The 27,778-nt window shown below is 42.0% G+C and overlaps 1 protein-coding gene and 1 long non-coding RNA gene across 2 annotated transcripts in view; both read left to right on the top strand.

Moving 5' to 3' along the window:
- The window catches only part of LOC118148433 (uncharacterized), a 190,049-nt gene extending 174,604 nt beyond the window's left edge, over positions 1-15,445 (top strand). The window contains exon 2 of the mRNA XM_078352460.1: positions 15,356-15,445. The gene's annotated coding sequence lies outside the window, so the exon portion shown is untranslated. The remainder of the gene's footprint in view (positions 1-15,355) is intronic.
- A 194-nt stretch (positions 15,446-15,639) lies between these two features.
- LOC144579675 (uncharacterized) lies at positions 15,640-23,195 on the top strand. Its single transcript, XR_013527823.1, has 2 exons — positions 15,640-16,194; positions 16,348-23,195. It is a non-coding gene; the product is annotated as an uncharacterized LOC144579675 (long non-coding RNA).
- The last annotated feature ends 4,583 nt before the right edge of the window (positions 23,196-27,778 follow it).

Raw genomic sequence — 27,778 nt, 5'->3', positions numbered from 1 at the left:
ATGTTGCAGTGTGAGAGGAGAGCAAAAATAATTTGAGCTTTTTCGACACAAGTGTTTATATTGTTTTGTGTGATTACATCACTATCTTTACTGTTGTTCTTTGTTTTGTGTGTGTCTCAATTTGAATTGCTGGCTGCGTTCACTTAATTCCAGCTTGAAGAACTTTCTTTAGTATTTCTTGTAAGATGGTTCTCCTAGCAACAGATTCACTTAGCTTTTTAAAGTCCGGGAATGTCTTTATTTTACCTTCATTTTGCAGCTTCATGTTGCTGGACATAAAGATTCTGGTTTGAACATTTTTCCTTCTTCATGTTGAACGTGTCATCCCACTGCTTTCTGGCCTCCTTCTTTCTGATTAGACCTCAGCCAGTGATCTTACTTGAACCCCTTTGCATGTGAAGAATCACTTTTGTTCCTTGTGGCCCTAAAAATACCTTTTTATCTTTTTTCTTTTGCTTTCAACATTTTTACTATGATGTGTTTGGGTCATTTGTCCTGGTATAAATTCAGTGAGATTCTGGAGTGTGGAGGTTAGCATTTTTCAATTGATCTGGGAAGTTTTCAGTCATTATTTCTGCTATTGTTTGAATGTGTTCCCTTCAAAATTCAGGGATTGCCAATGTGACAATATTAAGAGGTGGGCCTTTCAGAGTCCATTAGGCCTGGAAGGATCATCCCAGATGAATGGGACTGAGGCCTTGTAAAAGGGCCTTTTGGCTCCAGCTTGTCCTTCCTCCCCCCGCCATGTGAGGATGCAGCAGAAAGGCCCTTAGCAACCAAACACGGACGGCTTACTATTGGACTTCCCAGCCTCCAGAGCTGAGAAATATATTTCTGTTCTCTATAAATTAACCAGTCTCAGGTAGTAGGTAGCAGCACAAAATGGACAATTTCTTTTAATATTTTTTCCCTGGTTTCTCTCCCTTTGCTTCTTCTGGTCCTCCCACTATGCATATCATGGTTACTGACGGTGCTCAGAGTAAGTATAAATAGTGAGAAGGGGCATTAAAACAGGATAGTTAGATTGGAGAAAGAGACTCATCTATTCCAGCAGCTAGAATACAGTGAATACTCAATAAATGTTTGCTGTGTTGGATTAAATTATCAAGGAGGAGCCCAGTTTTCCTTTACCTCTTTTCATTAATGCGGCACTTGAAGCTATTAAGTGCTAGGGATGCTCAGGCCAATATATGGCTATTGAAAATAAGCACACAAAGCAGGTTTTGAACAAATTAATGACAAGATATTCTAGTTAACACCCTTAAGGCAAATGTGAAGCTACATGCTTAAATGTAGTCACTTAATGGATTAGAGCTGAAAATTCTGCTCGATATACTCTCTTGATTGCTTCAAAGCTATTTAGAAGGTCAGTAAATAACCAGTCAAAATCCTCTCTGATGAAGAGAGCATGTTACCTTTTACCGTCTTTGTACAGAGAGGATTTATCGTCATTAAACTGAAGAAGAATCTCAATTTCCTTTTGGAGACCCAGAAGATGGGCTCATTAGCTTTATTTTTAAGAACTTTTTTTCCTGTGTAACCTTCAGAGAAATGCCAGCAATTACAGAAAAGGCAAACTCACAGAGCAAGTGATCTAAAGACTGCTAAGCACTGTGGTCTCGGTAACTTTTGGTAGCATAAAATGGATCACAGTGTAATATAGTACTTTAAACATATTGCATATCATATGAATTTTAATAATAATCTTTAAAATTAAGAAAACTTCACCTGCCTCCTTGAAAAAGGAAAATTTAAAAATCTGAAATCACCCACCTATAACTCTTTGATCATAGTTGAATACATAGAAATATATTTATCATTGATCGTTTCAAAATATCATACAGTAAATACTAACCTGCCATTTTGGCATTTATAAAATAAAGTACATTTTTACCAATGAGGTCACTAGAATTTTATGCAATTTTGCAAATGTGATTTGAATTATTTGTACTGCTTTTTGGTAAAGCACATAGGAGCAAACTATTTTAAAAAATATTTTATAGGCACAGAAGTTTCATAATTAAAATTATCCCTCTCAGGCCAGGTGCAGTGGCTGACACCTGTAATCCCAGTACTTTGAGAGGCCCAGGTGGGCAGATCACTTGAGGCCAGGAGTTCAAGACCGACCTGGCCAACACGGTGAAACCCCATCTCTACTAAAAATACAAAAATTAGCTGGACGTGGTGACAGGTGCTTCTAGTCCCTGCTACTCTAGAGGCTGAGGCAGGAGAATTACTTGAACCCGGGAGGCAGAGGTTGTGGTGAGCCAAGGTCACACCACTGCACTCCAGCCTGGGCAATAGACAGACTGTTTTTGTTTTATTTTTAAATTAGCACTTTCTCAAATATTTCTTTTCAACATTTTTTTTAAATGATGAAAAAAGAACAAAACAGATCACAGAAAGATCAAGAAAATGTTAGTTGAATAACAATTTACTGTTAAAAAAAATACAATTTTATGTTTTGCAACAGTAAAGACATTAATGCATGATGCCATTATGTAAATTGTTTAGTATTCTTCTCGAACATTCTGGGGAAAGAAAAAACTTGATCAAGTACACACAACTGAATTTTGTATAGAACAACACTAAAAACGGAATCTCGTATCCTCTGAATCCACTATTTTTCCCCAGTGAATTTTATTCTCAATATGATCCTTGAAGCTCATTCTAAAACACAAGTATCCAAGGTTACTTCATTAAAAACTATGAATACCTTGCTTTAGACTAATGACCCCTCCCTGCCTAATGCATACAGTCAAAGCATTGCATGAGGGTTCCTCGTCTTCTGGCCTTCCTCTGCTTCCTCAGCATCATCTCTTGCCTCTTTCCCATTGATGTTCCTGCTCTCTAGTGACACCGAATTCCTTCCAATCCCCTGCACATGCATGTATTCTCTTGCACGATGCGTTTTTTTCTCTATGAAAGTAACACCTTCTCCTCCCACTTTAAGGGTTCTTGTCCTTTGAGGCTCTGTTTAATCATTAGGTTAGAGAAGCCTTTTCCAGCTCCTCAGTTGCAATATTTGAGCTCCTGCAGGCATTGGAAGTGGTTGCTGAATGAATGAATAAACAAACACACGCCATTGCATCTTCTTTTCATACTATCCACTTAATCACGTGTGTGAGGGTCTGAATGATTTATGTGTAGCCAACTTTGTAAAAAAAAAAAAAAAAAGTCAACAATCACGTTGGCTTGTGCCCTGTCTTTGTGTACCAGCAAGTAACTTCACTGAAAACTTCAACAACTTCATTTAATGTGCACAGCTCTCAAATGTGGTTGGCACTCTTACTCTGCCCATTTTAAAGATGTGGAAACTGAGGCTTAGAAACACTGAGTGGTTTACCCACGGTCATGTCTGGTGAAGTCAGCTCTGGGACCAGCTCTTAAGCCTGACCATTAATCACACTGCTTCTCCTTTCAGCAACTTCTCTCACAATCATGTGGCTTTTCTTTCTGCCTCGGCTGAAGAATTTGATTAAGCAGGGACTGAATGAAAGGAGAAAGTAGCAGTTTTCAATATCAAAAAGTAGATGACAGATCACAAGGGTCAAATTATAGGAAACGTGTAGTGATCCATTAAGTTATTTTACAGCTCCATTTGTCAGTTCTTCATGAATATAGCTTTCTTTCCTGATAACCACGAGTCTTTTCTACAAGCAACTCTAAAGACAGAGTGAAGCATCCCTTCGAAGTCAGTCCGAATTTGTGGCGTCATTTCATGAGGTTGTGGGCCCATATCAGCACATGACAAACTACTCTGAGCTTCAAATGATCTGCTTGGCCTTAGCCAAAGGGCTGGAAAGAAAAATTACACAATTGTAACCAGAAAGTCACCTTCCTCCCCTGCTCCCAGAGCTGAAGCTCTGCTGTCAGAGTGGGTTGCCTGCCAGTGGCTTGTCAAGGTTGCTGAGAGATGATGAAAGGAAAGCATAGAAATATAATCTGATTTTCTTATCTTTTCTCTGTATAACTCACTTTTGAATATATAATTTTCTTCCCTCCTTCCCACACCCTATTTTCTAGACTAATCCCAACGAAGCTTGGGTGAATTTCTGGATGCTTTGTCTGATGTATGTTATGGGAGAAACCGTGTCATTCCCCCACCCCCCAAAGTCCTATGTTGAAATCCTAAGCCCAGTACTTCAGAATGTGACTGTCTTTCAAGAGATCACTAAGGCTAGATGAGGTCATGGGGTGGGCTCCAGTCCAATATGACTGGTGTCTTTATTAGAAGAGGAGATTAGGACACACAGCAGGAAGGCCATGTGAACACACAGGGAGAAGGCGGCCGTCTGCACGCCAAGGAGAGAGGCCTCAGCAGAAACAACTCTACTGGCATCCTGATCTGGGACTTCCAGCTTCCAGAACTGTGAGAAAATAAATTTCTGTTCGTTAAGCTTCTTAGTCTGTGGTACTTGGTTCTGGCACCCCTAGCAAACTAATATGATGTGCAAAAGCAGAAACATTTTCTAGACTTTAGCAAACCTTGGGGAGATTTCTGGATACTTTTTTGATGTATGAAAGCTGAAATATTTTCAAATGGCTAAGGTAGGATATGGGTCTCCATTGAAAATTATTCTTTTAATCGCCTAGGCAAGAAATCCTATTCTTTACAGAATAATGGCAGCCCTGTTCTGTCCTAGGAGGGTCAGAACACATCTGGTAAAGGTGTTTACCTCTGGGTACCACACTTAGGAGAGGTGTAGACAAAGGAACATCTAGATGGTAAAAGAGGTGAAGCCTATGTTTTATTAGTTGAAGGAACTAGGAAGTTTGGTCTGGAAAGGAAATGACTCATGAGGTCGGGACTAGCACTTTTTAAGTATTTAAGTGTTTATGGCATTTGCTACCACAGCTGCAAAAGGTTGACAGAGCAATGAAAGAGAATTCTAGCTCAATGTAAGAAAAATTTATGGAAGTCAGACGTTTCCAAAGACGAAATGGCTAACAGGGAAGTAATGAGCCCTTCCTCATAGGAAGTGGGAAGAGGGTAGCTGACCACTTGTCCGGGGTGCTGTAGAAAGGATGTGTTCATCAGGAGAAAAAACATTCTGATTGGAAAAGTATTTCAAGCAGAGGCAATTCCACACAGAGGTTGAGTTAAACGCCTACTGGAAGATGAGAAACTCCAAGGCCACCACGCTGAGGGCCTTGAAGACCCATTGGGAGGATGGAGTGAAGAGTGAGAAGTAATGCAGCGGGAAGCTGTGGCAGCCCAGCAGGAAGATCTTCATCTTCCCGAATGAGGATTCTTCGTCTTCCTGAATGAAGATTTTCTTGCTGGCCCACCCCATCTTCTTAGTGGGAACATGATGTTTCCCAGAGGGAAGATAGGGTGACCAGCGGGAAGCTAGGGTGGCACAACAGGATGATGGGGTGGCACAATGGGAAGATGGGGTGACGTGGCGGGAAGATGGGGTGACCCAGCGAGAAGATAGGGTGGCAGAGCAGGATGATGGGGTGACGTGGCAGGAAGATGGCATGACCCAGCAGGAAGATGGAGTGAGCTGGCGGGAAGATGGGGTGACCCAGCGAGAAGATAGGGTGGCGCAGCAGGATGATGGGGTGGCACAATGGGAAGGTGGGGTGACGTGGCGGGAAGATGGGGTGACCCAGCGAGAAGATAGGGTGGCAGAGCAGGATGATGGGGTGACGCGGCAGGAAGATGGCATGACCAGGCAGGAAGATGGGGTGAGCCGGCGGGAAGATGGGGTGACCCAGCGAGAAGATAGGGTGGCGCAGCAGGATGATGGGGTGGCACAATGGGAAGGTGGGGTGACGTGGCGGGAAGATGGGGTGACCCAGCGAGAAGATAGGGTGGCAGAGCAGGATGATGGGGTGACGCGGCAGGAAGATGGCATGACCAGGCAGGAAGATGGGGTGAGCCGGCGGGAAGATGGGGTGACCGGGTGGGAAGATGGTGTTGCCCAGTACCCAGGATAGCTCTGCTGGGCCTGTGGTCGCAGCTCTGTGCCCTGCTGGCTCCTGTGACTGTGGCATCACCGCCCAAAGCTGTTACCTCCCCAGCCCAGTGCTGGGGTGACAGCCCCAACGGAAAGACAGCTGGCGAAAGGGGCGTGTGGCACACGTGCTGCCGGCTCCAAGCCCAGCTGAGGACAGAAAAGAGGCTGAGGACTGGGCCTCGTGGCCGCTTCCGCCAGGTCAGTGGGTGGGGCCGGGGCTCACTGGGAGCAGGATGCTCTTCTGCAGCCCTGGAGGTCTTGGAGTCTGTCAACTATAGTTAATATTTTTGCCTCCCATGGGTCAAATCTAACCTTAATAGATCGTTTCCTTCCATCTTGGAGAGAGAAAGGAAAGCCTTGCTTTTGGGACTGGCCCACTTAATGAAGAGGTCGCTGCCTCCCACCCCCTGGTGCGGTAGCTTTGGAGAACACCGCTCCTACCTGGACCCCGCTGATTCCTGCATTTGGTCCAGGCTGACTCAAGAAAGGGTAAGAAGAGACTTACTGGGGCCGGGCGCGGTGGCTCACGCCTGTAATCCCAGCACTTTGGGAGGCCGAGGCGGGAGGATCAGGAGGTCAAGAGACCATCCTGGCCAACATGGTGAAACCCAGTCTCTACTAAAATATACAAAAACTAGCTGGGCATGGTGACGCGTGCCTGTAGTCCCAGCTACTTGGGAGGCTGAGGGCAGAAGAATTGCTTGAACCCAGGAGGCGGAGGTTGCAGTGAGCCGAGATCGCGCCACTGCACTCCAGCCTGGCACCTGGCGACAGATCAAGGCTCTGTCTAAGAAAAAAAAAAAAAGAGAGACATATTACTGTAGCGCCTGGCCCGTCGTCAGTTCCACATTATTTACTTGCTTCCTCATTTGTTTATTTATTTGATGGTCGAAAGTGCAGCACCTGCTGCCGGTTTCTGAACTGCGGTTCTGGCTCTTTCCAGCTTTGAGACCTTGGGCACATCCAGCGTCCTATCTGCAAAACGGCTACAGTAATGGTATCTACTTCATAAAGCTTGGTTGAGGCCAGGCACGGTGGCTCACACCTGTAATCCCAGCACTTTGGGAGGCTGAGGCGGGTGGATCACCTGATGTCAGGAGTTTGAGACCAGCCTGACCAACACGGTGAAACTCAGTCTCTAAAAAAGTACAAAAAATAAAAATAGGCAGGCGTAGTGGCGGGGCCTGTAATCCCAGCTACTTGGGAGGCTGAGGCAGGAGAATCACTTGAACCTGTGAGGCGGAGGTTGCAGTGAGCCGAGATCGCGCCATGGCACTCCCGCCTGGGCGACAGAGAGAGACTCTGTCTCTAAATAAATAAATAAGCTCGGTTGAAGATTAAATAAGGTAATACATGTAAAGCCCAACAACTGCCAGCAATCATTAGTATCATTACTGGTGATTAGTCTGGGAAGGGCTGCGATGGAGCGAGACCTGCCGGACCACAGAGAAACATGCGGCTCGGACTGTGGCCTCAGTGGGGCCCTCCCAGAGGCTGGATGCCCACGGGGTGCGGAAGGAAGGGAGTGTGTTGGTGCCACCCAGGGCGCGGGCACGCACATTTGGCTGCGCGCTCTGCGGGTGACCCTGGGAGGAAACAGCTCCTCCCTTTTCTCAGGGTCCCTACCAGGTGTGTCGAGGCAGGAAAAAAAGCAGGAGAAAAGTGGCTCGTCTTGAACCGCTGTGAGGGGGTCCGCTGTGAAGGATGGATGGTGGCCGTCCGTCCGTCCCCGAGAAACCCACTGGCCAAGGATGCGGTCACGTGGCAGGAGGCAGCGCTGGCTCTTGTGGATGGTACTTGTGAGTTCTAAGACGCAGCAAGGGCTTCCGCTCGCACGTTCCCCTGATCTGGATCTACCTTCTCTGCCTCCTCCAATCCCCTGCGTTTCCAAATCCAAAGCTTGGCTCTGGGTTCCAGCTCAGCAGCCACTCCCGGGCGGCCGCGAGTCTCCCCAGCCCGGTGATTTTCCACAGCATCTCCTGGAAGTCTTCGCCATCCGGGCTGTGGGGCTGGGGTGCCTCCTGGGGACCCCTGCGGTTTTCCTGCCGCCTTCCAGTTTAAACCAGGGGAGGAGAGAGAGGAGAGTGTTCTGTTCTTTTTTTCTTTTTTGAGACGGAGTTTCGCTCTTGTTACCCAGGCTGGAGTGCAATGGCGCGATCTCGGCTCACCGCAACCTCGGCCTCCTGGGTTCAGGCAATTCTCCTGCCTCAGCCTCCCGAGTAACTGGGATTACAGGCACGAGCCACCATGCCCAGCTAATTTTTTGTATTTTTAGTAGAGACGGGGTTTCACCATGTTGACCAGGATGGTCTCGATCTCTTGACCTCGTGATCCACCCGCCTCGGCCTCCCAAAGTGCTGGGATTACAGGCTTGAGCCACCGCGCCCGGCTGAGTATTCTGTTCTAATGAGCGTCCCCACACTGTACACAGAATTCTCCTGCAGCCCACCTGAGGCACCCGCTCTCCTCACCACCAGGCCACAGTGTGCTGACGCCTCCCTCTTCCCTCCCTGGGACTGCGGGTGCTGTGGTGCGGTGACAGTTACGGGAAGGCAGATCTTACAGGGCATCCTGGAGAGGCCATCTGGCCACAGTGTTTTCCAGTTTACAACGTGAGGTCACAGCACCTCCTCGTTTCCTATATGTGGGCCCTGTATACCTCTTGCAGATGATCAGGGACCGGGAGGGTATACAGCTGGTGACACATGGGCAATTCTAACAGTGGGGAGGGCGGGCTTTATCAGCAGTGCCTCAGGCGAAGCCCTTGCACTCCACTTCCTTCCCTCCATCATCATCATCACTCATCTGCTATCTGCCCCCATTTTCTCCTCTGTCTCTTGTTGCCTTTCTTGCCTCAAACATGGGAGTCACACACTGGTTTAGTTTTTGTCATTTATATCAGTGATTCTCATTAAGGCCCATAACTTTCACACCACCATTATGTGGATAGAATCTAAGCACTTTCTTCTAAAGGTAACTTCGGTTCTGAGCTCCATCTCTCTGTAGAATTGAGCTCCTAAAGACTTTTATCTGTTTGTTCCCCTTGTATCTTGACGTCACTGTACAAAGTCAATTTTAAAAATTCTTATTGTGAATCTCTGCCCATGAAAACATCCAAAATAGCTTCTTTTCCAAAATATATATGAAGTTCTCTGAGGTGTCCATACTTTTCTGCTTCAAAAATTAAGTTACTCTTGGAAATGCTTGTTTTTTTTTTTTTTTTTTTTTTTTTTTTCCTGAGGTTCTGCCTCTCTCTTAAGTATCAAGCTGAATTCTGACTTCCCCAAGAAATTCTAATCTCTTCAATAGAAACAAATCTGTTCATTCTCTGTCTTCTGTTGTTCATAGCTCTATCACGACTCACCAGAGTACTGATCCTGCTAGGTTCTTAACTGCCAGAGGGCGGGTAACCACTGGTACCTCCAGTAAAACTGAAGAGAAGATTTTCTACTCTCGTTCCCAAATTTAATTTGGCTGATTATAAAATATAAATAATGAATCATAATTCATAGAAACATAAACAGACCCATTAAATATTTACACTTTCTTTGTCCAGATCTATCTCTTTCTATCTCTGCTTGAATATTTGGTAGTTGACATAGAATATTTCTTGAAAGTAAACAATAATATTATCTTCAGATTTATATATAATTTAACTGAACATTAGCTGAAATGAATTCTTCCATTCAATGACACACGGGTTTTTGAATGAATAACTAACTAGAAACTGATAAGAACACCTTGAAGTCCTTTTGCTACCCAGATAGTTTATCTGTTTTGGCTTGGTAATTGTAACCGACATAAGTATGCAACATTTCATTTCTTATTTCTCTAGAATTACTCTACCAAGTAGCTTTCAGAGCATGTTAGTGATGTATGTACCATTAAATTGATCACACATCTATAATAAAATCAAACATTTTTATATAGACTTAAAACTAAATTGATAAGGCTAGACAGGCATCTCAGTCTATTTTTTGTTGCTGTAACAGAATACCTGAGGCTCTGTGGTTTATAAAAAGAGGCTTATATGGCTCACAATTTGGTGGCTGGAAAGACCAAGATTGGGAAGCTGCATCTGATGAGGGCCTCGTGCTGCTTCCGCCGTGGCAGGAAGAGGCAGCGGGGTGGACGTGTGCAGAGATCATGTGTGTGCAGAGATCACGCGTGTGCAGAGATCACACGTGTGCAGAGATCACGCGGTGAGAGAGGAAGCAAGGGAGAGAAACCAAGGAAGCCAGATTCTTTTTAACAACCCATTCTCAAGGGGCCTAATACATTCATTTCCTAGAAATGCAGCAGTTACTTGCCCCTAAGGAAGGGCATAAATCTGTTCATCAACGATCCTCCTCCATAAGCCAAACCCCTCCCACCATTGCCACCCTGTGGATCAAATTTCAACCTGAGTTTTGGCAGGGACAAACCGTGTCTACACCACAGCAAAAGGCTCTATTGTGCTGATCTCCAAATCCCCACGGCTGAGCAAAGCTTTATTTCTTACTCATCCGCAACCCATTTAGGCCTAGGATGCCCTCTGAAGCCACCCCGTGCAATGACTCGGTGCCCCAGGTCGCTTCATCTTGTGGCTTTTGCACATTAACACAAGCTCCCCTGCACGACCCTCTACAGCAGCGGAGAGAGAGTACAGAGAATCGTGTGTTTCTGCCATAGCACTTTCTGTATGGCTTGTTGGCCAGAACTGGTCACAGGGTCCACCTAACTGCAAGGAGACTAGAAAATGTGGTCTTCCAGGTGACTGACTCCACTCGCCAGCCAGATTTAGGTGAGTGGGAGTCATGTCTACCCCCGTTTGCCATTCTGAACACTGAATATTCAGTTTGTTCTTCTTTTCCGGTGCAGAACACACACCCTTTCTCCCCAAGAGACACAACACAAAGTCCGTGGGTGGACAGCATTCAGCTCAGACTCTGGGATTGCTAAGGCGTGTAGGGATCTCTGCATTCAGTCCGTGCATTCGTCATGACTGTTTTGGGCTGGACACGTATGATTTAAAAAGAAGTTCTCAGCCCCTCTCCTAACACACAGCCAGTATACAACAGCTGAAGAAGAATGGGATAGATGCAATAAACAGTCGGGAAGAAAAATGGAAAATAAAGGACCAGACGGGTTCTTGGCAAAACAAACGTTTCCCTGAGAAGACATTGTGCCGGCTCAGATCCTCTGCTGACGAGGCCCTGCCGCTGCTCTTAGGAGGCTCTCTTGGGACCCTTGCACTCTCTGGGCGAGGCTCTGTTCTCTGAAATGCTCCTTTTCCATTATGTTTTTTTGGTTAACTCTGAAGTGGACGTTGGACCTATGCTTTCCTTGGGAACCATGACCTCTGTAAACAAGTTGCCTTTTAATAACCACAGTAACAATAATAATGGTCACAATGTGTTTAACATATTCTTTGCCTAAGACATTAAATAAAATGCTAACTCTCCCCGTCACCCACCACAATTTTCAAATGACCATTTATTGCGTAAAAAAGCAGACGGAGCTGGCATTCGAACATATTTATCTAAACCCCAGTTGTGTATCCCTTCGGTTACATTTTTGTTTTCTAATGTTATTTTTGAAATTACGTTTTTAGTATGGATGTAATTGTCAAATCACATGCCGTTTAAGAAGTGACTCAGTTACATTCCACATGCCCTTTATGAGTTTTCCCCCATTTTGAAGTTGCCCCCAGTGGTGGTCTTGCAAAACTACAGCACAATAGGGACGTGGGTATGGCCAAGGTATGAGCATTTCCATCATCACAGGCTCCTTTGTGCTGTCTCGTAGCTCCTTGCCCCTACTTTTCTCCTGTCCAAACTGCCTCCTTAACTCCTGGAAACCACGAATCTGTCTCCGTTTCTATAATTTTATCATTTCAAAGCCATGATAGAATGAAATCATGCGGAACGTAACTTGCTGGGCTGGGCCTTTTTCATCCAGCGTGATTCCTTGGAGGTTAATCCAAGTGGCTGCACATGCCAATCACTTGTTACGTTCTTTGCACAGTCGCGTGTGTGCCATGAATGCACTGCAGTCATTTCACCACTTACCCGCTGAAGCACATCTGCCTCTTCCAGTTTGGGGCCAGCATAAGTAAAACCATATACACATCCATCTACGGGTTTTTGTTTGATTATAAATTTCCTTTCTCGGGTGAGCTAATAGGAGGCAATTTCAACTTCCCTGATGTTACCCTGTCCCCCGCCAGACTGGGAGTTCCAAGGACGCAAATTGCATTGCAAAATCAAACTGACTCATGAGGCGCTTGGGCCAGTGCACTGCTTACTTCCATGTGTTTCAGACACATTTGTGCCCAGCGTTTGGGAACCCTTTGTATCGACGTTCTGACAAGGGTCCCTATAACCTTTACCTACTCAAAACCAGTTTGGGAAGGATATGATGGAGCTTCTGTGCTCGTGCTGGGATTGGGAGAAATAAAACATGCAATTTAAGTAGGAAAATAATTCCTATCTAGGGCGTAATGCACAAGACTGCAATTTCTGGCTTGTATGGCTGCTGACTGTGCCCTGTAAGAAGCTGCCAAACTGTTTTCCAGAGTGGCTACAGCCATTTCACAATTATACCATTTACTCTCCCACCAGAAAAGTGTGAAAGATCCAGTTTCTCCACATCCTCACCAGCATTCGGTGATGTCATGATTTTTTAGTTTATCATCCTGATAGATACGTAGTTATGTATCATTTCCCCAATGGCTGATAATGCGGAACACATGTACCTATACGCCATCTGTGTATATTTTTTGGTGAATTATTTTTCCATGGTTTTTTTTTTTTTTTTTGCCTATTTTAAATTTGAATTGTTTTGTTCTTTTTCTTGCTGAAATTCAAGAGTTTTTAAAGATTATTATGTGACATGCTGGTTCCTTTGTTGTATTTGCAAATATTTTCTCTCTGCAACTTGTGTTTTCGTCATCTTCAAAGGTATTTCAGAAAACAGACGTTTAACTTTGAGAGAGTCCAGTTCATCTTTTTTTTTTTTTAATGGAGCACGAGTTTGGTGTCAAGTATAAGAACCCTTTCCCAGACCTAGATCTGGAAGATTTTCTTCTTCTTTTCCTTCTAAAGTCACACGGTTTTAGGTTTTGCAGGTAAGTCTGTGGCGCATTTTGAGTTGAATTTTGTGTGAAATATAAAACTCGGGTTGAAGTTCTTTCTCTTCCTGTGGTGTCCAGTTGCTTTAGCACCTTCCTTTCCAGGCTCTTTCTCCACGTTGGTGCCATCTACCTGCTGAACTGAATATTCCTTCATCACAGGCGCCTTCGTGCTCTGCATCCCATGTTCGGTGCATTCGCTGGGCTTTCTCTTCTTTAATAATTGATTCCTAAAAATCAAATACTGAAATAACCAGTGTGAATATTTAATATTTTGAAAAATTTTTAAAATATGTTTCAAAAAGTATTCACCAACTTACATTTCCACCATTAGCGTATGAGGTTCCTATCACCCACTTCCTTAATTACAGAGAAAATTATCAGTTAATTTTTGCCCATATTATAATCGAGAAATACTTTTATTTTTAATTTACTTTTCTCTACTTAGTAAAATTGTGCATATTTACATAAGTGTATCGATTATTTGTGTTTTTTCTTTGATGATGATTTTTTATTGATTTCGTTTTTTTTCACCTTATATTTTGGATTCAGAGGGTAGATGTGCCGTTTTGTTACATGGGTATGTTGTGTGATGCTGAGGTTTGAAGTCTGGATAATCCTGTCACCCAGTTACTGAGCACACTACCCAGTAGGTAGTTCTTCAGCCCGTGTCCCCCTTTCTCTCTCCCCACCATTGGTGCTCCCCAGAGTCTATTTTTTCCATCTTTATGTTCATGAGTCTCTAAGGATTAGCTCCCACTTACAAGTGAGAACATGTGGCATTTGGTTTTCTGTTCCTGTGTTAATTCACTTAGAATAATGGCCTTGAGCTACATCTAGGTTGCTGCAAAGGACATGATTTCATTGTTTTTCATGGCTGTGTAGTATTCCACAGTGTGTATGTACCACATTTTCTCTACCTAATCAACCACTGATGGGCACTTAGGTTGATTCCGTATCTTTGCAACTGTGAATAGCCAAACAGCTTTTCAACTCCTTCCTGGCCATAGTCAGTTAGGAGTCAAGCTCTATTGGCTGCATTTTCTTATAGTCCAGACTTGTGGTTTCTTGGTGAAGTGGACCCTGGGAGGCACTGCTCATACCTCAGGTAGAAGTGAAGGACTTATTTTCCCAGCAACCCGGAGTGTTGCTAACAGTGACTTACACCTGCAAGCTCTTCAGAATGGCCTGACTTGAAGAGAGCTGTCTTACCCAACGTTATGCCCTTTCTGGGAAGCCCACATCCGTAACTGCTCAACGCAAGGGTGTATAGTCCTTGTTCTTTGCTCCAGTTGGTAAAAACCATAAAGTATCACCCAGCTACTCATGCCTGGCTGACGCCTCCACTGAGGCTGCGTCAGAGCCCAACTTTTCTTCTGCCGAGTTCTGCTTCCTTCCCTTCCTTTGCCTTCCACAGGTGTGTTCCCAGAGCACTCCCTTGAAAACCCCTGCCCATTAATCCCTCTTTCAGAGTCTGTCTCCCAAGGGACCCAACCAGCATTGTCTAGCGGTGCAACTCCTTTGGAACCTAGTAGTAGCCTTTTGGTCTATTTGATTCTAGACAGTTAATATTCATTGTTAACCACAGCCAAAGGTCTTTGGTTCTCAGCTTTGCTGTGTTTCATTGCTTCATTGTCTCTCACAACCCCACCTCTCAATCCCAACTTGAGGAATTGTCTTGAGTTGACCTGGAATCAATGGGAGAGCTACAGCTTTGAGCCTTTCCATGCAATTTAGAATTTAGTGGATCCTACACCCTTAATTTGCTCTTTGGACAGAAGAATCTTGATACACTGTGACGTTTAACAATAGGTAGGAAGTCATAATCTTACTTTAATTTTTTTAGAGATAGGGTCTCACTTTGTCAGTCAGGCTGGAGTGCAGTGCCACAGTCACAGCTCACTGTGGCCTTGAACTCCTGGGCTCAAGCAGTCCTTCCACAACAGCCTCCCATCTAGGACTACACGTGTACACCACCGTGTTTGGCTAGCTTTTAAATCGATTTTGTAGAGACAGGGTCTTGCTATGTTGCTCAGGCTGGTCTGTGCTGCTCCTGGCCTCATGTAATCCTCACACCTCAGCCTCCCAAAATGCTGGGATTACAGGCATGAGCACCCGCACCAGCGTGGAAGTCAGAACTTTAATATTATCCTCTCCCCAAGCCTAACTTTGAGTGGGATTTTCTTTTCTTTTTTTGGTGGGGACGGGGGTTGAGATCCTTCAGGTCCTTATTAATGGTGTAAAATACTTTACATGCTAATACTCTCTTACCCTACAGGGATGGCACTTAAGTTTTCCTGAGGCATGCAATATAGAGTGACTTCAAGGCTGAGGAAGGCTGCTGTTTTCAAAAGGATGCCAATCCTGGGCACGTAATCAATTTCTGGATAACCCATCACAGGGAGCCACTTGGAGTGAGCAGTGGAGACCTGAGAACCTCTAGCATGTAGATCTATATCTATACATATATATATCATCTATCTGGATATATATATATGAAATATATTATATATATATAATCAGACATATTTTATATATAAGCACATATTTATGAATAGATGGTATACATGTTAATATTTTATGTATTGCTCTAATTAAAAATATATTTCTGGATACTAATATATATTACCTTCAGGATTCAGATTACTTCTGAAATGATAAACTTTGTCAGTCATTGCTCCTTTGTAAATTATAATATTGTCACTAAATTTTTCATAGAAAATGAGAGGATGCCTTTATGTGTGTGTTTGTGAGGGTTTGTGGATGAATATTCATGTGTGTTTTTCTAACAAAAGAGCCACTCTGTTATTTAACAATAGAAGATATTTCTCAATTTAATGTCACATTCATGTTTTCCCTCATCTCTTGCTAACTGAGAAATGTGTCTCTGCTTTTCAACGCTTTAGCTCGACACCCATCCCACAGGGTTCCCAAGAGCACTGTTAGAGTTTGATGAAACATGGAGTGTTTCCCAACAAGGCAGGCATTTGTTTTCAAACTGGATTCCGACAGCAGATGGGGTCAAGGAGGAAACCAATACTCAGTCCTGGAACCTGCAACCTGCACCAACCTGATCCATCCATGTAAGAAAAGGCTCATGCTGAGAATAAACTGCAGGTAAGTTCAAGACTCTGATGACTATGGGACAAAAATGTTAGGAACTGAAATAAGGTGAGTTCTACCAACGCTTTCCGGTTATTCATGCAGAAAATGTGGTTTGCTGTGTAATCTGTATGACAGGCGTCTTCCTTCTCTCCTTCTGCTGCTTAGAGCCTGAGGGATGCTGCTTAGAGCCTGAGGGATGCTGCTTAGAGCCTGAGGGATGCTGCTCAGAGCCTGAGGGATGCTGCTTAGAGCCTGAGGGATGCTGGAACCATGAGCTACAAGGAGCTCACCTCCCAGAGAACTTTGAGAGCCGAGCTCACACTCTTGCCTTGGGTTGTGTACTCCACATTTTTAGGTGAGCAAAAATTGAACTTTGGATTGTTTGAGCCACAGATATTTAGATTTGCATCACATGGAGAAGAATGTAATTCCCACTGAGACATCATCCCACTTGGAGTAAAATCCCAAGACTTAGCCCCAGTGATCTGGTTACTAGCTACATAGACTCATGAGTCTCCCACTCTGTCTACGCTGTGGCTACCCAGACCGACGCTGTGGCTACCCAGACCGACGCTGCTGGCTCAGGCCCTTAGACGTTTCCTCAGCCTACATTACTTTTCCGCAGAGAAGTGTGTGGCTCTTCCTCGCCCTTAATTGAGTTTTCTCTTCAAATATCATTTTATTAGATGGCTCCTTTTCCTGCTTTTTCGGCTTTGTGGTTCTCCTTCATCCTTATCATAGTCTAAAACACTAACTATTCACACATTTATTTGTTCATTTTCTGTCTCTCTCCACTAGAACGTAAGCTCCGTGAGTTCAGAGGCCTTTCTACCCACTGCGGTATCTCCACCACCTTAAATAGTGCCTGGCTTATTGTAGTTCAATGAACTAATGCATGAATGAATGAATGTGAGTGCACATCACATAGACCATGGGAATCCAATAGCTAATTGATAGTATGTGCCTGAGAGCCCCAAAATATTGTAGGGCTTATGGGTTTCAAACGTTGGAAAGCCTTACATAGCAAAAAGAATCAAAACTGTTCCGTTGTTGCCAGAAAGCTGTGGTTATTCGATCACATCCTTTCAAACAGTACAGGCAATATGGAAGAAAACTGATGAATATTAGAAATCCCACAGAAGAAAAATGTCATTGCTATGAAGTAAATAGTTTCAGCCGGAAACAGGAAAAAATATTTTTTGGAAAAAACAAACTAGAAATTCAGTACAAATTTAGAAAGCAAACAGTTAAGAAATTCTGTGTAAATGTATAATTTAATTGTGTAGCCAGCTTTCTTATAGACTTTGAGAGTCTGAGATTTTCGAGCTCAATATTTTTTCTCAATTTTATCTTATATTATTTGTGATAAAGAAGCAATGGGCTTTCAACTCTTCAAGAATCCAAATATCCAAAATCTCTTCTACATTACTGCTTGCCACCTGGTTATTTTTTTCTTAGCTTCTCTCTTTCTTGTAATTTTTCTGTCATATGTAGTCAAAAGCGTTTAATATACACTGCGAAGTTGTACTTTCCAACCTTCTTTCCTGGAGTGACACTTTAATTAGCTAGCTAGCTTGCCTCTAAAATTATTTCAGTTTTGCTACGTTTGCTACTGCACGGCATAGTTTCCTGCCTTCCAACTGCTGAGCCACTAATGTACACATCTGAGATGCTTGTCAGAGCCAGACCCAGCTCCTGCTACCAATCTTTTTATCAGTCAAGATAAGGCTGGTTAGCAAAATCTTGGTGGTGAACACCGCAAATATTTATTTCTCACACACATATAATCTGCTCTGGGTTTCTGGGTGACTCTAATTCAAGGCAGTGTGTCAGCTCTCAGGATATTTAGACATTGGTGTATCCCACCCACTATGAAGATTCTTCCATGAGAACCACGGTAGGGAAAGAGAGTACACAGAATCGTGCACCTGCTCCTTAGTGCTGCAACCCAGAGTGGACATACATAACCTGACTTTATTTTTATTTTGAAATGGAGTCTCGCTCTGTTGCCCAGGCTGGAGTGCAGTGGCGCGATCTCTGCTCCCTGCAACCTCTGCCTCCTGGGTTTTTGCAATTCTCCTGCCTCAGCCTCCTGAGTAGCCGGGACTACAGGCACATGCTGCCATGCCCGGCTAATTGCATTTTAGTAGGGATGGGGTTTCACCATGTTGCCCAGGCTGGTCTCGAACTCCTGAGCTCAGGCAATCCACCCACCTCGGCCTCCCAAAGTGCTGTGATTATAGGCGTGAGCCACCGCACCCGGCCCATAACCTGATATTTTTAATGGATCATTGAAGAGAACTATCATTTGCTCACATAAGTACAAGAGGAGTAGGAATGTTATTCCCCGGCCTCCAGGAAGAGAAAGAGAGCTGGTCACGGCGAGCATCCGGCAGAGCAGTGAGCAGTGACAATAGTAATGGTTGACACCAATATCACAGGCACTGGTTTCTCCTGAACTCCACTGTGAACTCAAAAGTTAAATACAATTTTTAATCTTCTGTAACTGGCACCATTTGACCCAAAATCTAAAAGTAGTTATCTATAGCAAAGGAGGTCAATTTGAAATATCTTTGAATCACAGACTATGCCAAATCATCCAGGTTGATTATCACATCACAGGAAAGTGCCTTTGTGTAACAGTTGCATGCTCTTTTAGAATGTTAAGATTGAGATCCTTGGGCCTTCTAAAAGGGCTGTCATGGGCACAGATCTTAGTAATTATTTCATCATTTTCAATGTTTTTACTGTTTTATTCAGAGCAGGAAGGTTTAGAAGAATGTTTACAGCTTGGTAATCTTTCCAAATTGTATACATTTGATTATAGAAATTAGTGGCAAAATAATTCTGAAATTATATTTTCAGTACCGGAATGTGTGATATTTTTCCTACTGGCATTTTAGAATACATTGTTATATTTTATTTAAGTTGAGTATAAAAATATTTCACAAGATTATTGCCATCAGAAGAAATATAAAAGACATGTGGTCCAAGTTCACACACATATGGTACACACGAACCGAACGCAGGATAATGAGGCTGATTCTGTCAAGAGTCTGTGCAAGGACATTAAACTGGATGCGGATTATGTGCTCACTAGATAATCTCCAAAGGAGACTAAGAAGATGATGACTCTAATGACCGCTAATGCGGTGTTGTGTGATTCTGAGTTACTTAACCAGGAACCGGGTGGATTGTCACTTTTATCTGTATTCTCTCATTGTGTTATTTTAAAATGTATATTCTAACTATCCCTCAAATTATTTGAGGTGGGCAGCAAAAGCCTGGTGCATTTCCACTTCCAGTCATTGGAAGAATATCTGCCTAGTTCTCCTACCGTAAATATCTATAAAACTGGACACCTATTTTTTTTATATTAGACAAAGACAGTACAAGACCGATCCTTGAGGGAAGGGGAACACGTGAGAGGTGCCTTCCTTCATCCTGTTTTTCTCCAGCTCTCTGCCAAGGGCAATGTTTCCTTAGCAAGGAGGGCAGGTTGAGGCTGAGCCAAGCACTGTGGTGCAGGGAACTGGGAGGCAGACACCAAGTTCTGGCTACTGATGCAAGGGAGCAGGCCTAACAGGTGCCACAAAGGGGGAAGCCACACACAGGGGCCTCGAGACTGTATTTATTGTCTCTAACAATTTTTCTTCAAACGTCACCTACAAAATTTGATTCGTATCTTCCTTATTGGAGTTTAAATCTGTGAGGCGCTGAAATTGACAAGACTTTATTTAACTTGTAGATTTCCTCTCCCTCCACATGCCGAGCAACACTTAAATCACATGTATCGGCCGGGCGCGGTGGCTCAAGCCGGTAATCCCAGCACTTTGGGAGGCCAAGGCGGGTGGATCGCGAGGTCAAGAGATCGAGACCATCCTATTCAAAATGGTGAAACCCCGTCTCTACTAAAAATTACAAAAATAAAAAAAGAAATTAGCTGGGCATGGTGGCGCGTGCCTGTAATCCCAGCTACTCAGGAGGCTGAGGCAGGAGAATTGCCTGAACCCAGGAGGCGGAGGTTGCGGTGAGCCGAGATCATGCCATTGCACTCCAGCCTGGGTAACGAGCGAAACTCCATCTCAAAAAAAAAAAAAAAAAAAAAAACGCATGTATCAGTAATATCCCCGAAATCATCTATCAGACACTAGGTGTTCGTTCAACTTCCAAAGAAAAGGTCATCTTTTCCTGGGCAATATCCTCCCCAGGACAGAATTTTCATTTCAATTTGCTAAGTTACTTAACTTCTGGTAAAAGTAAGAAATGTAAGTTCTTTTTACAAAAACGTTAGATTTTTAAAATGACATCTGAAAAGTCATTTCTCTACTTTTCCATCATATGCTGATATTTATCAGAACTTGTCTAGTTATTTTTTCTCTTTGTGCTTTACTCATACATTGTTCTTAATTTTTCTTGAAATTTTCAAGTTGCCACTCTATGTCATAAAATGCAGGTTCTTGGGAGCCCTTCAGGTCCAGTGAAACAGACTCTTTGTGGTGGAGCTTGGGAATATACTTCAAACAAGCTCCCATAGGGCTATCTCATTATTAGCTGAGTGTGGGGAGCTCATCTCACCCAAAGTTGGTTTTGTGTTTAAACATTCACAAACGTCCCTTTATCCTCCCCAACCTGATCAAACATGGTGTGTGAACCCGGGAGCCTGGTTTAATTTTATTATAACTTAGTATCTATCTATCTATCATCTATCTATCTATCTATCTATCATCTATCTATCTATCTCACTCTGAGATCAAAACATATTATAAACACTCACCTTTAGCTTTTTTTGGCTTATTACATAAAAGTTTGTTAGCTGGAGAACTACAATGAAACCATAAAAATTAGAGAATCTGTCTTATTTTCCTGTTTATGACATAACCTAGCAGCATCTGACCTTAATTTCCAGCTTTGAAATCTACTCTTAGGAGAGAAAGATCTCCTTTGGTTCGTACTTTTTTTATTCAGAAAGTAATAATGAAGCAACTAATAGCATCGTTCTAGACTTACGATTACAACAGTGAATAAAAGAGATGGGAATCCCTGACAGCTCACCCTCTTCCTGAGACTAGACATAGTTTAAAAAAGAGAGAGAGAGAATCTCACTGTCGAGTTGCCCCACTTCTTGCTTACTAACCTGTGCAGCTCAAAAATAAGAAAAGAACGAGGCCATTTTGCATTAGAAGCGCATTCAGTCAGTTTGCCTCAGAATAATTTCCTATTTTCTTAGGTGAGAAGAGTAAGTATAACCTGATAATAATTCTAGTGAAGATAAATCAAGAGGAACTTGCCTTGCCCTTTGTGAAAGAAGCTAAGTGGGTTTAAATTCGTTTCCTGAGAGCAAGGGTTGTTAAACAGAAAATGAGTGATTAAAAAACAGGAGAAAACCTTCACTCACAAATGCATTCAGACATTATGATCATGTTTTAGGCAAAAGCTTGAAATTCTTCCTCCTGCAACAGAATATATGAAATCAATTATTTTCATGAAAATGTTAGTAAAGCACATCTCATTTTAGCCTAAATTAATAGCTTTTAAAAAAATACGCACCAACATATTTCTTTTCCTAATCTTCGATTCACTATATACTTTAAAAACATTTAAAGTTATGTTGACTAAAAATTAAAGTAAGAAATCTTAGATGTTAAATTTGTAGAAACTAGTCTCCAAATTGATTTCAGACGCAGATAAAAGGTCTATTTTGCCATTAAAAATGTGGGTATTAAAATTACCAGTTATCCTGTGAATTATAAAGGTAAAAGCTTTGCAAGCTTTGGCCACAATCACAAACATGCACAGATGAGCAGAAGAGATAACGAAGCCTTGGGTTAAAAGCTTTGCGGTTTCCAAACTGAGCTCAGTGACCACATCAGGGAGTCGGGATTGTTCCTCAGAGAGGAAATCTACGTTAAAGGCTGTCACCTACAATACCGTCACTAAAATTCCTATAGCAAAGATGTGATTTTTGGTTATCAGACAAAACTAAATACATTGAACTTATTATTTACAAATGTGTAATGAATATCAGTACTGTGAGAGACACCTTGTAATGCCGGCATTTGTATGATGTGGGAATGGGAGAAAGCGTAACTTTAAAACAAGGAGAACTATTGGTACTAGTGAGACAAAAGTGATACTGTGTCAAGAAGATAGAGAATGAAAGCTTTCTTCATTGAAACATTTTTGGAGTTTGGAACACGTGAACATTTCTACACAGGCAACGTACGTTTGCTTTTTACTCCGTCCTAATTTTGCACACGTATTCTCATTGATATACAATGATAAGGAGAACCCAAATACTGAATGAGATGGCTTTCTAATGATACTGCAGAGTTTTTATCCAACTAAATTCAACATGAGTGCACTGTTCAGGCAATGCACAGAGTGGCAGGAAGAGGAGCCCTCATCTCAGAAGCTCTTCACCAAGACCTCAGGCTTCTCGGCATGTGGGGCAGGTATCAAGGCTCTGTGTATCTATGTGACTGACCCACACACGATAGGAATAGCGGATTGTAAAAAGGCAAAAAACCATCTGATTTTATTTCATAATAAACATTTCCAGATCTTTTGTGATGTTATTTCTTTAAAATATGGAGATTCCTTTAGGTATACATGGTGCTTTAGGGAATGCACTCCCCTTTTTAAATCGAACTCATAACACGAATGTGTTGAATTGAATGTTTTCTAAAAATTTCAAAAGAAAATGTATTTTAGACTCTGCTGGCAATAATCAGGTAGTATGCGTATTTTGTGTCGTTATTCTTTTCTATGGTGCTATCTAATCATGCTATTCTATCATAGATAATTTATTTATAAACTATCATATATTTACATTTAAATTATCACAGATAATTTATAATTCTTTAAGTATGTGACAATTCATTTTTGGAAAAAAGAACTTAGTAAATCTATCTTCTTTGTTTACCTTTTGGGAAAATCCTGAAGAACACTGAGTCTATGTTTAAAAAAATTAAAAATATAAAAATAAAAATAAATGGTATAAATTTTAAAAATCATGAAGAACCCAAGCATTGTTTATTTCATTGGAGAAGTCCATAATTTCTTAATGATGGCTATGATGCCTATTACTTTATGCCTGATCAATAAAAATATACAAAATACTTATGACTTTTGCAATTTAAAGAAGAAAAATATAATTGTTTGGATAACAAGACTATGGAAGAACTTTATATGTATCAGTCTGTTGACTATTAGGTACTAATAAGTTATCATTGTGACTTTGGAGAGTAGAATGGAAATTGGTAGAAAGATGTAGGGAAATAGTGAAGGAGTGAAAGCCACGTTATCTGAAAATACGCAAGATTGATATACTGATTATTTCTAGAAACACTGAAGAGACTGTAGTTTCAGAAAGCGTGAGCTGACCCTGTCTCTTTCTGAATATAGTAAGCCATAAAGATTCCTCCAGGAGGGATGTCCTCCCCATACCAGGACAAAAAAACACAAAAAACAAAAAAACCAGCACTTATCGCCGAAGACTGGGAATTGGAGGCTGCAATGGACCTGAATAAATTTACTTAATGAAGTATCCCTTATCTTCCCTCCCAAATATTTTATTTTATACCCTCCCAAATATTTCCCAGTGACTCTCCTAGAAATTTACGGCTTCTAGCCAGCCTCTCTTTGTCCTCTCATTTCTTCTCAAATTTATTCTTTGTTTAAAAGCATTTTCCTTTGGCCAGTTCTTCGGACTTCACTCTCTTGTGAAGATTCCCTTATACGCGGAAAACTGATCAAGTCCGTACACTTTTCTTTTGTTAATCGCTGTGGAGTCAATTCTGGATCCGAACGAGGAGGCCGGGTTTGGAGGTGATCACTGGCCCCCCCGCAATAGAGAATACAGCACGCCTGAAAACTCTTTCAGTTCATCTTCAAATCTAGTCTACAACATTAATGTTAAGATAAGGGTTCTAATTATTGTCTTCTCCTTTTTCAGTAAAAATAGGAAGACTGGCTCAGAATCTAACTTTCTGTGTAGAATGCTTCTTGACTATCATGAATATGGTCTAGTTTTGGCTAAGCCCAGATATTGACACTATTCAATATATTACTTAGCATTGGATATATTGCTCAGACACCTTTGAAATTCATTTGAGGATTGCATAAATTACCAGTATAATAAGTTGTCAGTGGTGACTTAGTTAAGGATTAAATAATTTTTTTTTTTAATTTTTTATTGGATTATAGGTTTTGGGGTACATGAGCAGAGCATGCAAGACAGTTGCGTAGGTACACACATGGCAGTGTGCTTTGCTTTTCTTCTCCCCTTCACCCACATTTGGCATTTCTCCCCAGGCTATCCCTCCCCACCTCCCCCTCCCACTGGCCCTCCCCTTTTCCCCCCAATAGACCCCAGTGTTTAGTACTCCCCTTTCTGTGTCCATGTGTTCTCATTTTTCATCACCCACCTATGAGTGAGAATATGCGGTGTTTCATTTTCTGTTCTTGTGTCAGTTTGCTGAGGATGATGTTTTCCAGATTCATCCATGTCCCTACAAACGACACGAACTTAGTAATACATCTTTATTTTACCTTTCATAAAATATTTATTGAGGTTATAATAAGAAATAACACCATTTAGACATTTCAGGTTTTAATCTTCTTGGTTACACACGTAAATACAACTTAAAGGGTATAGATTCCTGGATCACAAATGTTTTTCTTAGCGTTTTTAGACTGTGATACATTTCTTCTTGCATTCAGCATTGACGAAAGTGGTGCCGTCAACCTGATTGCTGCACCTCATTCATCTGCCTGAACGGGTGATTTTTTTTTCTTACATATTGAAATGACAGTAAAAGACAGAAAATCAAGGTAGGTCTAGATGTTGGTCTTGTTCTTCGATATTGCTTTGTGTATGGTAAGAACTGTTGGTCTGGAAATTCAGATATTTTGACTTTGGTAATCGCCTCTGTAATCTATTGGGAATTGTATGGTAGATAGCACAAGGTAAGGATGTAGCCTTTGGAGGGAATTATTTGACGAAGATCAAAATAACATATGGTAAACACTGTTCATGTTTTCTCTTTTTTTTGGATTTTATTTATTTATTTTGTTTTTTTGTTTGTTTGTTTTTGAAAAGAGAAGTGTTCATGTTTTCTAATGATAAAGTGGGGCATAAGCACATAAGGTGTATATATTTACTAACGATAAGTATAAGCTAAGACGCATCATCTATCATGAGTCCAAGTATGGCCTTACATTGCGGTCAATATATCTTTGTTAAAGCCGCCTTTAGCCGCAGGTAATTAGTACACAAGGCCTTTGTTTTACTCCTGCTTTGAAGCTTACATATCAGGAACTCTCTGACTTCCTCTGTACCAGCTCAGTATCCGGATGAAGCATTTTCTGTGCTAAACTACTGGCGATTATTGCGGTAATTCCCACTTCATTAACTTAAAAATATTAACTGAGTTCCTAGGATGTTCTTAATAGGGTGTGGTACCTGCTCGAAGGAATTTACAGTTTGATTAAAAAGCCCGACAAGTAAATGCATTGCGTTACATACAGTAGTGCCATGAAGGCATCAGAGGGATCTGGACCACTTCCTGCCGGAGCAGAAGCAGCTTGGTCCTACAGGTTTATGTGCTATGCCGCCTCATTCATTCATCCATCCATCCATTCATTCATTCATTCATTCATTCATGTATGTTGCATACGGTTTCCAGGAAATAAATTTACTTAGTGAAGTATCTTCCACTAGTTTTATGCCCTCCCAAATGTTTCCCATGACAGCAGGCACAGTAGGAAAAGTGGGCATTTCCTCATGCTGCACATTTTCCTTACCTTTCTTCTCAGTTGTATTTCAAATGTTACTTTTGATATTTTGAACTCCTTTGGTACTTTTCTCTCTCGATTTGGGAAAAGACAAAATTAGCGAAATGATTTAAGTACATCAAACAAAGTATTTTTATCTTTTCAAGTATTTCAACTTCAAATGTACAGAAAGATTATCTTAATTGTGTGTACAATTTCAGAGCAAAAGGAGTTAGAAGCAAAAATTAAAAAGGCAGGAAAATCTATGGGATTATAATGCTATTAATTCTCTCAATTAGATGTTGAGTGGCTAGCTTCCTGCGGTTCCTCAAATTCCGACAGCATAAAGGAACAGAGAAACACGTGCAGTGTCTTCTGCTCAAGCCTCCAGCCCTTCACTCCCCCTTCACTCCTCCCTCCTGTGCCAGTCTGCCTGGGTCCTGCTGACTCATCTCCATTGTGCCAGTCTGCCTGGGTCCAGCTGACTCACCTCCGTGGGCTGCACCCACACCCTCCCTTGCTCTCTGGCTTCCCACTAGGTTAGGCCAATGGATACCCCACAGGAGGTCAGAGGGCAGGAAGGGATTGAGGGGTGTTTCCTAGGGCTTCTTCCTGTGAACCTGTGGAGTGAGGAGATCCAGTCACATCCTCCTACCGAGCGTGACAGAAATTGCTCTCTTATTCTTTCAGGCCCATGGAGGCTAATGCCTCCTCCTCCTCCATGGTGGCTCCTCCATAAGAACCCCAAATTGAAAACTAGATATCTGAGAATATTTTGTGTAACAAATGAAATAATCTGTAGCAGGGACAGCTCTGTGTAGGAATCTCAGAGAATGACCATAAACGTGAGTTCCAGAGTAGGCGTTTTCTTATTTCTACTCATTTCCCTAAACATTCCTCATACTTTTTACAGTCTCCTTCCAAGACTTTGCGAGTTTTCCAAATCCACTGTGCCAGCGGATTACTAGAGGGACTGCAACATACTCTGAAGTATACTTCAGTGAAACCTCCATGGAGACTGTCTAAAGTATAACTTGGGCAAACTGGAAGTTTAAACAGCTGTATTTTTTCATTTTAAAAGATGTCAAGTTAAAAGAACAGAATAATTATAAGATAGAAATTCTAATTCCTCATAATTTGATCTCATTATAAAGTTGTGCACAAGAGTTTATGTTTTTACTTCACGGTGATTTGAAATAAGCACTAATTATTTAGATGCTTTGCTAGGAAGATGATAAAATATGAATGTAAAACATTCTATCATGCTCTACTAGCTTTGGTAACTACAACTCTTCCGTATCAGAAGGTCTAGCACTTAATAAACGCTTATTAAATAAATGGTCTGTGATGCAAAAGCCCGTTATAACTTAAATTAAGTGAATGTATTTACAAAAGAAAAAATCTTCAGAAAATTAAATTTCATCAAATAAGGAAAAATAAGCAGGATTTTAAAATTTAGACCACCTTACACCCGAAAACTTTCGGTTATATATCTGACCTGAGATGTGAAAAGAAAACCTCTAAAAGAGGCTGTTAGAGAATCACCTCCTAGTTTTCCGGGATGGTCATTCTGTTGGGTTATCATAGATGGACTTGAAGCAATCCAGGAACAGGAGGGTAATACATTATTGAGATTTTAAGCGCTATCAGAATTGGCATATCAAGCAGCGTTTTGTTCAGTAAGCGGAGATGTTAGTAGTCTTGAAAGATGTTAGGCAATTGGGCAATTTCATGGACTCTAACTCCACGGCTTTATTACATGGTCAGTACTTTTTAAATTCCAAGTATTTCCCCTTGTGTACGTGATTATAAGGCTCCC

Source organism: Callithrix jacchus, chromosome 16, assembly GCF_049354715.1.
Source record: "Callithrix jacchus isolate 240 chromosome 16, calJac240_pri, whole genome shotgun sequence".
Taxonomy (NCBI): Eukaryota; Metazoa; Chordata; class Mammalia; order Primates; family Cebidae; genus Callithrix; species Callithrix jacchus.
Note: the sequence above shows the minus strand (reverse complement) of the source record. Positions and strands in the feature narration are given on the sequence as shown.